This window comes from Canis lupus, chromosome 8 (assembly GCF_003254725.2).
Source record: "Canis lupus dingo isolate Sandy chromosome 8, ASM325472v2, whole genome shotgun sequence".
In the NCBI taxonomy this organism is placed as follows: Eukaryota; Metazoa; Chordata; class Mammalia; order Carnivora; family Canidae; genus Canis; species Canis lupus.
Window position 1 is genome coordinate 69,243,187 of NC_064250.1, and position 16,579 is coordinate 69,259,765.

General features: G+C 53.9%; 1 long non-coding RNA gene across 4 annotated transcripts in view; it reads left to right on the forward strand.

Moving 5' to 3' along the window:
* Positions 1-16,579, forward strand: part of LOC112657962 (uncharacterized) — a 33,764-nt gene extending 17,185 nt beyond the window's left edge. For 3 of the 4 annotated variants that reach the window (XR_007412556.1, XR_003135398.3, XR_003135400.3), the window contains 2 exons: positions 1,851-1,928; positions 16,204-16,579. This is a non-coding gene — a long non-coding RNA (uncharacterized LOC112657962). Of the gene's footprint in view, positions 1-1,850; positions 1,929-2,270; positions 12,628-16,203 lie in introns of those variants that run through there. The other variant, XR_007412555.1, reaches the window with a different exon arrangement.

Below are 16,579 nucleotides of genomic sequence, written 5' to 3' on the forward strand. Positions count from 1 at the left end.
GTTAGAATTCCAGCCTGGCGCTGCGTTGTCATACATCACGGCAAACCCGGGGCTGGTACACGCAGCTTTGAAACCAAGGCACGACTTTGCCAGGGCTGCCTCTTCACAGAGCAGCCTGGGGTCTGCGTGAAAGCTAATTGAGGGTAGTCAGGAGCTGCGGGGGCTCATGGAGCCCCAGAAGTAGGAAAAAAAACCCACAGATGCTCCAAGCTACCTGATTTCTATGGTCCTGTGAAATACACCAAAGTTTTTGGGGCCCGGCTCTTACTCCCAAGAAAAGTGGCAGTGCCTGGGGTCTTGCTGTGTGTTCAGGGTCTGGAGTCCCATTGTCACCTTAGGACTGTGGTAAAGACAGGAGGGCCGCCCCAGGCTCCTGGGGAGGGCTGGAAACGATCTCAGGTGGTATCCAGCTCAAAATGGGGCGGGGGGTGCCCCTAGAACTTGTACATCACCAGAGTCTGCCTTTCAGTCATCCAGTGGCTTGTAACTGTTCGGTTAACATCCATTTTTTCTAAGGACTTGTTTTTTTGGTTATAAAATCAACCGGTTAGGGAAAAACAGTGTTGGGGAGGCTGAAAGCCAGGGGAGGGATTTTTTTAAGGAGGATTTAGAAGCAAGAGGTGTACCCCTCTGTGTCCCGACCGAGTGGGTGCAGTGATGCGTGCTCCTGGGAGTAGGGAGGCATAGACAGTGGAGGGGATCCCACAGGGCTTAAGTCAGGGCAGGGGGAGTTGCAGAGGGCCTCTTCCTACCTTGGGGCTCCCTGCCTGCACCCTCTCTTGCCCCGACCTCTGGTCCTGCCCTCACCCACCTCACAGGGCTGTTCAGACCTCAGCTGTGGCCACACCTACTTACCTTCAGAGACTCTACCCAACGTGTGTTCAAAATCAACTCACTTATAAAAATGTGTTTTGTTTCAACAAATAGACTTTTATGCCCGCCCCTAAGCAGCCTCAGGTTTATGGAAAAAGTGAACGGCGAGTACGGAGAATTCCTCTACCTGCCCCTGTCCCCAGTTTCTCCTATGATTAACAGCTTGCGTTTGTTGTGGCCCATCCGTTAAAAACGATCAGCCGATTGCTAATAATGTCGTTATTAACGAAAGTCCGGTGCTTACGTCATTGGGTCCACTCTTGGTCTTGTACAGCCTGTGTGTTTTGATGGATATGTGGTAACATGGATCTACCATTACTGAACTCACTTTTTTTTTTTTTTTTTTTTAACTCTAAGCCAAATGCCTGAAACCGAAGGTTTGGTGTGTCTGGCCATAGCTTTTTTAGGGTGCTGATTAAAATGTGCACATAATTATCAAAGCGCAGGTATCTCTCCAGGCGCCACGTTCTTCTATCTTGTGACGTGTGCACCATGGTTTTAGGACACGCTGTCCATTAAATATCCCGCAGCCCATGGCCCACAGCCCACCCCACGCTCACACTCCACCCCGCTGGCTCCTACCTGAGTATGTGCTGTGCCTCGGCAGTGCCCTTCCTCCATGGGGGGATGCCCTTCCGGGGGGTCTTTCCCCCACTCTTTCGGTGTCCAGCTCAGCTGTCACTCATGCAGTGGCTCTAAGTCTTTGGGAGCCACAAAACAGCACTTAGCTCCATGTTTAGCACTTAGCCAAGGGCTCTGGGTCAGGAGCCACGTTCCTGCCTCTCTCCCTGCCCCCATCCACTCCCTACGTAGTTGAAGCTGGGGTGGGGAGCTTGGTGGGTGAGTGAGCATGCAAGCCAGTGTACGGAAGAGAGAAATGCTTGATTTCACCAGTTGCACCCTTGCTAGAAGTTGGGGAGTCCCTGCCCTAGTTGGGTGAGGTTCCATGCCAGTGACCCAGTGCTTTGTCATTCCAGTTGGAAGACGCCATCTGGAATCCTCCGTGGAAGGAGAGACCTGGACTGCACGACTTAGCACCCTCCAGCTTTCAAATCGTAAGTTGCTGGAGTATGGGGAACACATCTGTGGGCTCGTCACTGAGGGTGGGGGGCTGCCACCCAGGACACACTGCCGGGCGAGCCCTGTGGGAGGGAACGGCCAGCACTGGCCAGCGGTCTGCTCACGGGGAGGTGGGTGCCCAGCGAGCTAAACTGATTGCGGACCTGGGGGGCTTGTGTTCTAAGACAGGACCCCCAGCCTCCTTGTGTTGTCTCTGTGGCAAAAGAATTCTATAGGCGGCTTCGAGTGCCGGACCCCCCAAAGAATTCCTTCTCTCTCGCTCCTCTAAATGAATGGCCCTTTCATTATTGAGTGTCCCTTTGGCTCTTGTGCCCCAGGGCAGACTAGGATGGAAGTGCCCTTGTGAGCTGGGGGGCCCTTCAAAGGGCCAAGGAAAAAACGCGGGCCGAGGGACCAGCCTCTCAAACGGGCTTCGAGCTCCAATGACCTTCGCTCACCCCCTTGAAATGTCTGGAAAACAGAATGGGCAGATTTTCTGTCTTCAAAGTTTCCGGCTAAACCTCTTCAAGTTCTTTATTGTTTGGGACTGAGACACTCAGCAATGGTAATGGGTAGTTTCTTTTGTATTTGCCTTGAAAGGCCAAAATATTTTCATATTGCTACAGACAAAGCCGTCTATTTAGAAATGAACGCCATGTCTGTCGTTTCCCACTGGGGAGACTGTGTACAACGTGTGTGTGTCTCTGTGTACTCTAGGGTCTTGAAACAGGTTTCTCATGGGGATGGCCATTCACCGGGGTCCGGGGGAAGCGCCTGCCCTGCCAAGGGAGTCTGGGGGAGCCCAGCCCTAACTGCACATCTGTCCCGGTTTGTTTAGGGCGTGAGCCCCGGGAGGGTCTGGCTGCACTGACATTCACTGTGCCTGCATCTGCCATGTGTATATGTTAAGGACCGTAGGTTGTGCCTTGGTGGTCAGCTTGGTGGGAGGAAGCAGAAAGGTCTAAGGTACTGTGGATGTTCTGTTTTTCTTGTTGGGAAGGTCATTTTACTGGTATCTATTACATGATCCAAATAATGGACCATGGATGGATGAATGAAGGCACAAAGAAGTGGAGCAACAAATAGATAGGTAAGGAGGTGGGCAAGCCAGGATGAGAGCACAGTGAACAAGATCCCATTTGATGGCCAGGAGATTGATCTATAAATCAATAAAACATTGAATCACTGTGTAAAGAGAGCCACACATGAGCCAATACTCAGTCAGCATGCACCAAGGAATACGTGTAAGGCAGATAGATAGTGCCCGAAGTTTACCAATAAAACAATAAAATGTAAATAGAAGAGAGCATGACCAAGGGGTGGAAATGCAGAGGCCAGTAGCAACAGTACCCATGTCGTGTGCTTACACAATGTCTAGGAGGCTAGATCTTCTGTGAAGTGTTCGGATCATAAATGATAGCCATGATAATGATCCTTTAGGTGGGGAGGAAACTTCTGGAGGTGATGGATAGGTGTATGAGAAGGATCTCGGTGATGGGTTCATGGAGCACGCTTCTCTCCAGACTCATCAGGTCCTGTATGTTAATTATGTACAGCCTTTTATGTGTCAGAACACAATTAAAATTAAAAAGCGTAAGGAGAAGGTCACTGAAAGAACTCCCAAAGCACTGGTGAAAACGAGAGGATGAGTCTCATCAAAATGAGCAGGTGCGAGAGAGAGCGAGCAGGCGATTGGGAGGGAGAGAGAACAGGGCAAAACACAAACAGTAAATAAAAGGAAGAATGATAATTTTCATAAATTAGGGGATGCACAAATATATAAGGAGGACTATGTTAGGTGATCGTAAACCAGGCATTATGATGAGTCTACAGGTGTGCTCTTGGCATAGACAAATAAATAAGCAGCAAGGACTTCAAAGAATAGGTAAAAAAAGAGAGAGAGAGGACCCAAGACACCATGGAAGAGAGTTAACCCTTACCAAAAGTTTTCTAATTCCAGGCATGCATAAATAAATGAATAACAAAGTGAAAGAAAGCCAAAGAGAGGCGGAGTGAGGGGTGGAAACTCCCAGACCTGGATGGGAACATGGCACGAGGGGCTTGTGTCCCCTAGTCCCGGGAGCTGAGTGTGTCCCATGAAAGGATAAAAGAAAAAAGAGAATAAAATAAAATATCCAAATAAAAAGCAAGAAGCACGAGAGGAAAAGTAACAGGTAGCAGCAGATCCAGAGATAAGTGAATGGGTGGATCAGTATATACAGGTAGACAGTGGTGGGATTAGTGGGAAGGCTGTCATGCAGCAAGGGTTACGGTTAGTCCAATTCTACAAGCCATGGTGCTATCGATAAAATAAGAAGTCTCTAAATTAACAAGTAAATCAGCATCCAGAGAAACAGATGGGGTGGAGTGAAGGGGAGCCAACGCGCCCAATGGGTGTTGGCAGGGTTGTTATTAATCGTAACTGGGCACCGTAGCGCCCCGAGAAGGAAGGCAGGCGAGTGAAGGGGAGAAGCAAAGCTGCCGCCCGCAGGAGAGAAGGACAGTTACCAGGGTGGTGGCAACTAAAGGGATAGATGGGGGCTAAGTGGGAGATCCATGGGAGAGGGTAGGCTCAGACTTCAGGTCATCATGGGTCAAACTCTGAGCACTCACTTCCATTAATAGTAGAGAAAGTAGCCGATAAAGAGGAAGAAAACAGGAAGGAAGAACGGTCTGAAGGAAGGAAGGAAAGAAGGAATGAATAAATGCACCATGGAGTTGCAAGGGTCAGGGATGGCCATTTGCAGGTGACATTGGGATTCATCGGTCTGTGGCAACCGAGCACCAAAGATCAAGAAAACACAAGAAAGGGGAGGGAGAGATAGAGAGAGAGAGAGAGAGAGATAGAGAGAGAGAGAAGCATAACTGGCCAGGGGCCGGGGGTGGGGGTTGGGTGACGACAGTTGACTATAGATTACCATGGATCCAGTTAGGTGTCTCTGCCTCCGGAAGCCTAAAAATAGTTACTCAACTCCGGAGAAGGACCAGATGGATGCATGAGTGAAGGAGTGAAGGAGAAAAAAAGTTTGTGCTAACTGATGAGCAGGTTGCCTGATCTCCCACAGAATGAAAGGCAGTAAGAAACGATCAAAAAGGGTGGGAGGAAAAAAAAAAACCCAACAATGAAGATGGAGGGGAAAATCAAAATTAAAAAAAAAAAATCTGTAAAAAATAATAAATAAATAGGTCAAGCGATGAAGTCTATGAGAGGGAACTGGCTTAGCACCGATCAAACACATTAATTCAGATCTGGGGCCCCAGAGTTCATACATGATAAAAACAAGCCCATAAATAAAAGAGCTGCACACGTAGGTAACATGAGAGCGAGGCCCACACCGGAAGCAAGAACACAAGCCCAGAATTACGACTGATTCAAAACCGGGCCCTGGAGATGGTGAAATAAATCCGACACCAAATCACCAGTCCGAAGAATTAACGGACACAAGGGAACCCCAAGTGCGCGAGCGCTGAGAAGGGCCTGGGAACCACAGATGATGGTTAATCCAATTCTGTGCACCTGAGGTCCATAAATAAAAGAATAAATATTGAAATAGATGGGTGACAGGAAGAATGAATGGGTGCAGGAATTACTGAATTAGAAATGGGAATGGCTGGAACGGCCAGGAGAGCGCTGCCCTCAGGGTTGTCACTCCTCTGACTCGGGGCACCTGAGCCCTGCCCCCTCTGGACAGCAAAATGATGCAGGGACCCGGAGACAGAGGCGAGCAGAGGGGGACTAAGTGCACGAGGAAGGGGAGACGAACACCAGAGAGGGGCACCGCGGGGTGGGGGTCGGGGGGGGCCGAAGGAGCAGGCTCTGCTAGGTGGGATTAGCTGTGAGGTCCCAGAGCTCCACCACGACCGACCTGTCCCCATTTCTAGAGTGAAGGGCGTGGACAAGGTGGAAAAAGAAGCAAAAGACAAGAAAGGGAAGATAAGAAACATGAAAAATAAAGCAACCCCAGTGACAAACTGGCCGTTGGGAGAGCTTGTCGGAACAGGGATTATAATTAGTTTGCATACACTCTCCTTAAAGAGATAAATGCATTACCCCTCTCAGAGAATAAATGAAAAATAAAGGAAATTCCCAGCCCAAAGACAAGGCTGCATTTCCTAGCGCTGTAATAAAACAGATGCAATTGAGGCCCATAAATGAAAGAATAAATACCTAAGCGTCCAAGGTGACTGGGGCCCAGGAGGAGGGATGGTGGAGGCGCAAGATGGTGGGTACTAGGTGTGCTGGGGTTGGGGGGGCTTGCCTGACGGGTACCCCCCATCCCAAACCAGGAAGGGAAAGGAGGGCCCCCAGTGGGGGAGGAGCGGCAGGAAGCCAAGGAAGGTGAGATTTGGGAAGAAATACAAGGAGGGAATAGGGCACAAAAAGGCGAGGCGAGCACATAAATAGGGCTCGTGAAGGGAGGTCTGCAGGACCGGGGCTCTGGCCAGATGGGGGCCGCTCAGCTGTGGGTGCCCAGAGATGAGGGGGTCAGGTGGAAAGGGCTGGATGGAAGACGAACAGGAGGGAGGCAGGGAAAGGAGGGCAGACAGGAGGGAAGGGGTTTCTGGGGCCCTGAGCTCCAGCCAGCTGAAAGAGAGGCTAGAGGAGGGGTGGCTCTTGGCATGAGGGGTGCTCGGCGCACGCACCTGGCCCGGCAGGGAGGAGCTGGCTCAGGAGACCCTGGCCGCGGGGTGCCGCGGCGGTGTCCTGGCTGTGCGGCCCATCCCACCTCATTTCTCTGATCCTCAGTTTACCCATCTGTAAACTTGGAAGCGCATCAGCTTCCTGCTTGGATTGATCATGGGGGCAAATGCTGTTCAGCCCGTTGGGAGCGCCCCGTCGATGGCCCTGGGTAGGCGGAAGGGCTCGGCGCCCCCTCAGGCCCCGCAGAAGGCTGTGTGAACAAGGGGTGTGGGGCCAGGTGGGTGTCTTGGGCCCTCCCTGGGCCGGGTCACCTGTGAGGGAGGCTCTTCCCGCCAGGGGGCAGCAGAGGGTAAGGGAGTTGGGGCCCCGCCGCTGGGCTGTCCTGGGTGTGGCTGCCCCCTCCTGTGCAGGGGCTGTGCAGGGAGAGGCAGGTAGGCTAGAAGGCGGCCAGGAGTCCTGAGAAGGGTGACCCAGAGACAAGTCGCCAGAACCCTTGTTCATGCAACTATCTGACGTGCCCAGGCGCCCTCCAGCCTGCTCTTCTATGGGGTGGGCCGCGTGCCCTTCTCAACTGGGGGTCTCAGGCAGGTGCACCGCAGCCCGGGGTTACACACACGTGGTCCCAGGACCCCGACCCCCTTGACATGGCATCCCCAGAGCCCGTTTCAAGGCCTCACTGTCTTCTCGACTGTTTTCCGATGTCCTCTGTATTTGGGCAGAGATCGCGTTGCGGTGTGTGTTGGAGTTGTCCTCTTTCCTCCTGACCTGCCCTCCTGGGGCCATGGCAGGTCTGGAAGGTTGTTTGTACTGACGTTTCCGACCCCAGGGACTCCCTGGATCTGTCCAGTCTCTCCTCTCTCTGTAGCGGACAGGATTTGTGCACTTGTGTGTTGTGTGCCTGTGTTTGTCTGCAAAAACTAGAACCAAAGTCCCTCTCAACGTCTCAATCTCTCTTTGGGACATTAAAACAAAATTGAATTCTTAGCAAGTGCCCTGAGCAGGAGGAGCCATCGTGGCCGGAGCCAGGATGCATGGCTGGGAGCCCCAGGAACCCAGAGGAGCCCGACTGGGGTGGGTCTTATACCTGCCATGACTTTGGACCTTGGGTGGGGACAGGGGGTGGCCCGTCCCAGGTGCCAGGTGGGGCTGCTACTGCAGGCCCGGCCAGCCCTGCTGAAGGTGTTGGTTGAGGGCATTAGAGTGGGGGGCACAGGATTCCAAGCTGTAGGGTTTGAGACAGGGTGTGAGGAGGGAGTGAGGGGGACTGGGGTGACTTCCATGCCTCTACGGTGGCCCCAAATGGATGATGGAATTCGTGTCAGGAGCCACCCCATACCACGTGTCTGGGCCACGTGAGCCCATGTGTTGGGACTGTAGGGCTCCGCTCTCCTCCTCTTTAGGATCTGGGGGCTCTGGGCTCCACCTCGGCCAGCCTGCAGCCTAGGGGGTGCACTGGCTACCTTGAGACACCTGCTAAGACAGAGTCCCCAAGGAGCTACTCTAACCAGCCCAGGTTTCACCATGTGGACTAGGCTGGGGGTGGGAGGGGCCTGGAGCTGGGAATACCCTTATGTGGTTATTTGAAGTCAGTGGGGGCTTAGGAAGACTTTAAAATGTTGGGTGTGCAGTGGGGAGGAAGAGGGAGCCATAGCCGAACGCCCAGAGGGAGCAGAAGAATAGGAACAAACCTGTAGGGGAAGCTCCTGTCCACGTCTGAGTGGCTGTTGTGGGGTCTCGGTGGCTGGAAATGGGCCAATGGGAGAAGCTCCAGGGAGGCTCACTGGTGCCCCGATGGGTGTGTGGGTTGGGATCTGTCTTCTCAGGGATGCAGAAGGCATGAGGGTTATCAGGTCAGGACACTCAGAGCTCTGTGGCTCCTTAAGAGTTTTAAATCTAGGGTTCTAAGGGTCTCCAGTTCTGGGGTGCTGAGATGCAGGACAGGGCTTCACCCCCCGCCCCCCCCCCCCCCCCCCGATGGCTGCAGGAGCCAGAGTGGGATTCCTGTGGGGGCCCCGGCGGGTTCTGTCCCGATCCACGCATGAGGTCTGACTTGGGATCGCAGGGCTCCCCTCTGATCAGGGCCTGTTTTTCTTTCTTTTAACTTATTAAAACAAGAACAAATTTTGTCTCTTGGACTTTGACTTTTGCATGCACTCCATGCACAAATCCTTCCCCTGGTGACACCAGGAGCTCTCCTTAGGTTCCCCTGTGACTCCCAACCCCCTCCTCGGGAAACTCAGCCTCAGGGCTGGCCTTCCAGAGGCTGGGCCTCTGGGGCAGACAGGCCAAGGCCCCCCTTGTGTTCCTAATGTAAATGGTGTGGATGGTACATGACCTAGAGCAGGAGGTCACCCATCACGCTGACACATCACCCTGCTGTCTTTCTCCCCTTCCAATTCTTGTCTGTGGGCATACTTTTTTTTTTTTTCCCCAAATGGACATCTTTTTTTGTTTTTTTGTTTTTTTTTAAATAAGCATCCAGTTTTTAAACCTTGCCTTCTTCACCACATACATCCTGCGTTTTCCATTCAATATTTTTGTCATCAGCGTTCTTCTTTTTTCCATGAAAAAAAAAATCATCGCCTCACTGGCTGTGTTGTGTCGCATCGAGTGGTTATATACCATCATTTGCAATGCCAACCTGCTATTGTTATGTATAACTCATCTTTTTTTTTCCCCCCTAATGCTATGAATTACACCACGGCGAATGGCTTTGCACACCCACTTTTTTCATTCTTACGAATTGCTTTCCTTCACCCTGAAATGACCATTGCTTCATGGCATGCCAGTTTCTCCTGCTAGACTGTGAGCCCCTTAAGGGCAAGGAGCTTGCCGGATTGATTTTTGTACCTCCAGTGCCCGCCATGTCGTAGATGCCGCATGGATGGCGTGCTGGGTGAGAAGGTAGAAGGATGGGCGAGTGCTTGGATGCTGAATGTATGGATGATGTTCCTAGGGTTGAGCTTCTTGAGTGAAAGGCCAGGGAGTTTGTATGGATGTTGACTAATTTCCAAGGGCTTATAGCATTTTACAATGTCCAGCGATGTATTAGCATTTTGTTAAGATATATTGCTAGATTCTCTCTGTTAAAAAGTGTTTTTCTGTCATTTTAACTTGCATTGCTTTGATTACTAATGAAGGTTGAGCGTTTTCACATATACCTGTTAACCAATTGTATTTTCTCTTCTGTGAACTGTTTGTCCAAGTCCATTGGGTCATGGCTTTCTGGTGAGACTGGTTCAAGGTTGGAATGGATGTCCTCGGGACGTAGTGAGCCCTCCGTCACTGGAGCATTCAAGGGGGCAGACACTTGGGTGAGGGTAGTTTTAAGGAGATTCACAGAGCAGGTACAGGGTTGGTCTAGATGGCCTCGCAGGTCTATTTGACTAGGATTTGCCTCTCCCTGGAAATGGGAGGTGGGGACATCCTCCATTTGGCAGCCCGGCAACATTTAAGGGCCCTTCCCCTGGGGGGGGGCGGGTGGTTCTTCATGCATTTATGATTTATGAACTCTAAACCGCACCCTCTGGAACTCTCGTGGGACAGGAATATCTCTTTGGCTCCCTAAGGTCCAGAGAGCCGTGCCTAGCATCTCGTGTAGTTAGCTGGTGACTTCCCAGCAGCCCTGCCTCACCTTGGGGAAGCCAGACCCCTGGGCCGTCATTTCCCACCTCTTAGGGGATCAGGAGAGGCCATCTGCTGCCCTTTCCATTGCCAGGGTCCTGTGATGTGTGAGCAGATGTCCCGAGGCCTCAGATGGATGGGACGTTTTGGATCAGGACTGGCGGAGAATCCTCCCTCGGTTTTTCTTCAATGGGGCAATTAGATTCCGTGATCCGAGCAGCAGACTGGTCCCCACGCTCTTCTGGGGCTCCCCTTGTGCCCACCACAAACTAACCGCGGCTCAAAGGCCATCAAGACCACTTGGGGAGGGTGGGTCCCTCCCTGGAAGGTAGGAGCCCGCCCTACCTTCCAGAACACGCTCTGCCCTCAGCAGGGCCTGCTTCTTCCCGCCGAGCCCTCTACTATAGCACCGAGCGCTGTTTGCCTGCGTCAGAATCAGTCACGCACACGTCTGTCCCCGCAGCGAGGCTTGGGAGGCCAGCAGTGACTTCCAGCATCAGTTCAATCCATCCATCCATTCATCCGTGCGTTTGGCCTCCATTCTTGACCTGGTGCTTCGGCCTCTCCCTTCCCCGAAAGCGAACCTTTCCATTTTGGGCGGGCTGTGTAGCGCCATGGGCTGTGGTCATGAAGTGAACGCCCGTATTAGAGCTTTCTCCTCCGGGGTCACTGCTCTGAGCACGTCCCAGCTGGACTCATCTGCCACTGTCACCCACACGGCTTCTGTCCCCATGGCGCTTTCCCAGGCATCCCCCACCGCGACGGATCCAGGGCCGGGTCCGAGAGGGCCCTCCAGCCGTGAGCGGAGGTGTCCTCCCCAGGCCGCCCTGCCTGGTGCATGGTCCCTGCCATGAGCTTTGCCTTCAGCCTCTCTGCTTCCTCCACCAGATGGCAGTGGTTGTAATTCACCCCCTCATTCCTTCATCCCTTCATTCCTTCACCACCGACCAACATTTTTCTCAAATCAGCTGGTGCTATACTAGAGCTGGCTCCCAAGGACTCTTCCCGATATCTCCTTCTGGGGGAAAAGACGAGCATGTCTCCAAGAGGCCGTGTTTGTGTGCCAGCAAAAGGCGCGACCCTTGGTCCGGCTCCCAACTTCCGGAGCCGAGTTCTGGTGGAAGTTTGATTGCCTTCCCCGACTCTGTTCCTTACAAAACTAGGTTGATTGGTAATCAGCAAACTGTGTCCCTGAGTGTTCAGAAATCATAATCTGTGTCCTCAAGAGGCCAGAGTGACGGCTGGGGGCTCTGGGATGAACGGCCGCTTCTGGCCGTGAGCAGGCTTTTAAGTCATTAGGACACCCTGGTCTTGCCACGGTGGTGATCTAAAGAGCGGTTCCTGTCCCTTCGGAAATTAGTTAATGCTGGGCTCGATTTAGAGAAAATTGGGGGAGATGATTGCTCACGGAGGTGACAGGGAACATGCCCTGTGCGGGGGTCTGTGCAGAATTATCCATTGGCAGACCTGGGCATCCAAGGCACATGGCACTTTGCAAACCCCGGACGTGGCCCCAAGCATTCACGTGGGTCGCGGGCCAGGCGGGACCCCCTATAGCTCCCTGCTGCCCCTGTGGGACAAGGCAGGGGTCCTGGGGCCTCTGCTAGGAATTCTGCAGTTTATTCATTGCACCGGAGGCGGGGGTAGTGGGCAAAGCCAGGACCCTGGAGCTGGACAAACGTGTGTGGTTTAAACTGACCTTGACAGCTTTGAGTCTGTCTTCTGGGGGGACAATGGCACCCACCTCGCAGGGCTGTTGTGAGGACTTTTGTAACCAGGGCTTTGAACTGGGATTCTGAAGGCGGTGCGCGTGCCCCCGGGGGGCTGTGGGCTGGGGGCTGGAAGGCGGGAGGGGCAGCCCGACTCAGCAGGTTAGAGGAAATCACTTTGCCGAACATGCAGGAGGCATTGTGGAATAGAGTGCTCAATTTGTAGGACACGGTAAGCTCAGACAGGAGTAACCTCCGCAGGGACCTTCATGCTGGGGGGATGGGAGCCTCTTTGGGCAACACCTTTGGTCCCCCCCTGGGGTACGCGTTCACCCTCACCTCTGTAAAAGGTTGGAAGCACCCGCTGTGTCTCGCCTACCGCTGTGTCTGGCCTGTGGGCGGCACTTCCACATGTCCCCCTGCAAGAGACCTCTCCTGGCCGTGTCCTCCCTCCCGAAACATTAGGCATCAGCCATCAAAGACACTGCGATGTCCCCTCTCTCAATTAACAACAGTTGGGCTCAGATGCCAGCAGCCCGGATGCCTAACACAGTACCAAGCCAGTGGTAGGGGTCGCCTTCCAGTTTTGTTGAACGGATGCATGGGTGAATGGCCAAACACCGAATTGTAACCAAATGCAAGTGGCAGATGTTAAAACCCTCACCAAGAGTTTGTATTTCCTCCTGATTAACCTGTTAACAATCGTTGTATTGTATCTTACGGACTCCTGTATGACGTGTGTTGTTTGAAAACCGGGATTCTCGTTTTGGGTGTCTTGCGACGAAACCTTAGCTGTCTGTGTTTTGTGTTAGAAATCAGAGCCCGGCAGACCCGGGGGCCACTTAACCGACCGGGCCGCGGTAGGCGAGCCCCCTTTCCTCTCTGACCCTCGGTCTCCTTTTCTCTGATGGGTTCCCAGAAAGCTTCCTCTGCTGGGTGGTTGTGAGGCCGAGGGCTGGGTCCGCTAAAACGCAGCTGATCAGATGCTGGCTCTCAGTGAGAATGGTTGTATATTGGGGGTTGTCTGGAAAGTTCCAAGCCCTTGCTGGTTCTCAGTGAGTAGAGAGCATTGAGTTTATGCTAAGATTGTATTTCAACAGTCAATGGAACGTATAAGACAGAGGCTGAGTGGTCTGCAAGTATTTAGCGAGTTGGCCCAGGGTAGATACTGGTTTGATTAATGAGTGACGGCTTCTTTCCTTCCTTGGAGCCCCCCCACAGCCCCACTTTCCATCCTGGCTGCTGCTCCTCACGTGGAGGTTGCAGCTGGCCTGGGTGGGTGACTGCTTTGAGTTTGCTGTACCTGTCGATGCCGTGTCTGGTTTTGTGGGGGCTTCTGCAGACATCCGTGTGTGCCCTGGGTCGAGTCTGCTAGGCAGGGAGAGCTGGGATGGGTGAGGAGGGTGACATCTTTGAGGACAAAAGCTCCTTCTTCTACCCTTTAGGCAAAAGGCCTGTGATCCTAATTTCCTCACATCCCTCTTCCTTCTTTCTTGGGCTGTAAGGTGAAGAAATCGGTCTGTGGTCCCGTCTGCGGGCCTGGAACCGAGCTGGGGTGGGGCTGTCAGCCACCACACCCTGCGAGCTTCCGTGGGCCCAGTTTCCAGATGAGGAAGTTGAGGTTCAGAGACGCCTGGAGATCGGAGCCAGGAGGACACAGTCAGTCTTTCGTGAGGAGCTGGTGCTCCTTGACCCTGGCAGCCCAGCTCTCCAGTTACTTTGGCCGTGCCTGGCTATGGTCCTGCAGGGGGCACAGGCCTCCAGAGCTCACTTGGGTGCATGTGGGACATGGAGGCTTGGCTGGATTAGATAAGATATTACGGGGTTATTTGGGGTTGGGGGGTCTCATCAGGAGACCTCTGAGTTTTTTTCCTGGCTCTTGTTCTGTTCTGTCATCCCCAAACGCCATCCCGGGTGGGCTCGTGTTCTGCACCCCGAGCCTCCCTCTTGCCCTGTCCTCCCTCTGCAGAAGCCTCACTGGCCTCCCCTTCTTTCTGCCTCCCGCTTTCACAGGCTCGGTGGCCCTCGCTGCTGTCAACCTGGCCACTTCTTGCAGCAGCCTGAGTTTTTATTGTGATGTCTGGCCTCCACCTCTGTGTACCTGCTGGTAGGAGTGCCAGCACACACACTCCGATATTCCCCTCCCTGGGGCTTTGCTGAGGGGGCCCTTGCTGTGTCACTGTTGCTGTCTGCCCCATGGACATCCCACATCCTTGAGAACGTGCCTGAGCAGAGTGAGGGCCTTGCCTCAGTGCTCCCGAGGGGGCCCCATGGAAAGGACAGGTGGATAGGACCCCTCTCCCAGAGGACTCTTGAGTCTTGTGTTCAGGTGTCTGCTCCCCGATGGGCTTCAGGCTCCTTGAAGCTTAGGCCTGTGTGTGACCCAGGATGAGGGACTCCCCTAGGGGCCCAGTGTTTACACATCACCATCCCCTTGAAATGGGCAGGGCTGGGTCCCCGTTTCCTGAGGGCAGGTGAGGAAGTTGAGGCTCAGTGGGGTCACAGCCAAGCTGTACTTGATCCTTTACTCTGACATCTATGCTTCTCTGGCCCTTGACAGCACTGTTAACTGCACTAGTGGGCGCCTAATACATGCTCACTGACTGACAAGGCAGGGTTCCCAATGCACGTGAAGAACTGAATGGATTGTTGGCTGACCCGCAAGTTGAATCCATGTGTGTTTAAGAGGCAAGTGTGCTTTCTTGGCACAGACTCTAGGGGGCGAATCCTGAGGGTCTCACCCCCGAGCAGATGCAGCCCAGAGGGCAACCACCGGAGGGTCTCTCCTGAAGGAAATGTCTGTCTTCTGCCCATGTTTGGAAGTATTTATGTCTAGAATAAAACTTCATTTAGGCTAAAGTGTCCTCGTTTGTGTTGTGGCCCAAGTCATTTCGGTAACGTGGCCTTTGGTAATTCCCGGGCTGGAGGGATGCTCTGGTCATGCCCACACCCTCTCTGTGGTTGGCTGCGGGCCCTGGGGGTGTGGATGTCTCCACCTGAAATGTCTTTGTCTGCACCATTGGTGACAATTCACCTGTAAGGCACATGCCAAGTCTGAGATGCAGCCGTGGGCACCCAAAAAACGAGGGCTGGGGACTGGACTCCACACCTTGGTTCCTTCCATCTGCCCTCACCCCCAAAGCGCAGTACATGGGTACAAGTTGAAGGATGGGACTCTGGAGGTCTTGCTCTTTTGAATTCTGGTCCTGGTGTCACCTTTGGCCGGCGCAGGGGCCTTGGGCAGGTTACAGGCACCTCGAGTCTTGATTTTCCCACCTGTAGAACGGGTGCCGAGGGACAGTATCCGTTCAAAGGATGCCGGTAAGCACCGAGTGCAGGCTGCGTGCCTTGCTGCACCCCATATGCTGGCTCTGAGAGTCATGGTCTGGGGTCGAGGCCACTCTGGTGCCTGCGTGTGTGTGGCCTGGCCAAGTTTGCTCACCTGTAACCTGGAAATAGTCATGTTTACTTGGCATGGTTATTGTGGGATTCAATGAGATTGTTTATGTGAAAATAAATGCTTTGTTACCTGGTGCACAGGTGGCCTCACCCCTTGTCCTCCGATGGGCCCTGGGTTTGGCCACAGAGCCCTGCAGCCCGTGGGCCTGGTGGCAAAAGCCCCGTGCTTCCTGAACTACGGTGGCCCACCTGGCTGTGGCGCGGAGTGGAGGGCGTCAGGGAAGCACGCGGCCAGCTCTGGGGAGGAGTGAGGGAGGGAAGGTTTGCTTTTACATACAGAGATTTCACAAGTTCAGAGGGGGTAGGGCTGAGGCCAGAGGTGGGGGTGGTGGTCAGGGAGACTTTTAGAACCTCCCACCCCCACCCCCCCACCCACCGAGGAAGAGGAGGGAGAACTTTAGAGAACATCCAAGTTTAATTGGCAGGGGTGTGGACGGGATAGCTGGGGTGGCGTTTAGAAAGGCTGAGAGTTCCGGATTCCGGGTCAGTGAGGTGAGAACTCTCAGAGGTCATGGGTGCAGGAGGGTGTCAGGACTAAGGGCACGCTTCTGGAAATCTCTGCAGGTGGGGGAGACTGCAGGGGGGTTGGTGGTGATGTGTGGGAGCCCCGCGGTTGAGGGGCACTAGGTAGAGGGGCAGGAGCTGGTGCCTGGGTGCTCCCCTGGCCCCCCATGGCTGCTGGGAGCCAGGGCCTTTGCCCCGAGTGGTCCGGTGGTGTTCAGTCCCGGGTGCCTCTCTCCTCTCCTCGCCCCCCCGGCCTGCCTGTCTGCATGAGAACTCTTGTCAGCCAGTGAGACCGGGAGCAGGCCCCTTCATCTGCACCTGTGTCTCTCTCAGCCTCCGCAGCCACAGGGACACCCTGCACACGTTCCCGCGGGACAGGCCGGACCCAAAGACTCTGGACCAGGGCCGCCCCCTGCGAGGAGGGGCATGCCCTCCCGGCCTCTCCTTGCATAGCCACCCGCCCTCTGACTGATGGACTACACTGATCTGAGGCTCAGACACGTGGGCTGGACCCCTACCCACCCCTCACGAACCCTGAGACTTGGGGGAGCCACCGAGCCTTCACTGTCCGCACCTGAGAAGTGGGCTCGGACAACCTACCTCACAGGGTTGTTGTGAGGAGCGAGTGATGCGGTTTGAAAGCGCCTGACCTGGGGCTTGGCACACCCTCTTGTGCTCTCAATAAATGTGTTTCTTGCCTTAACAAAAA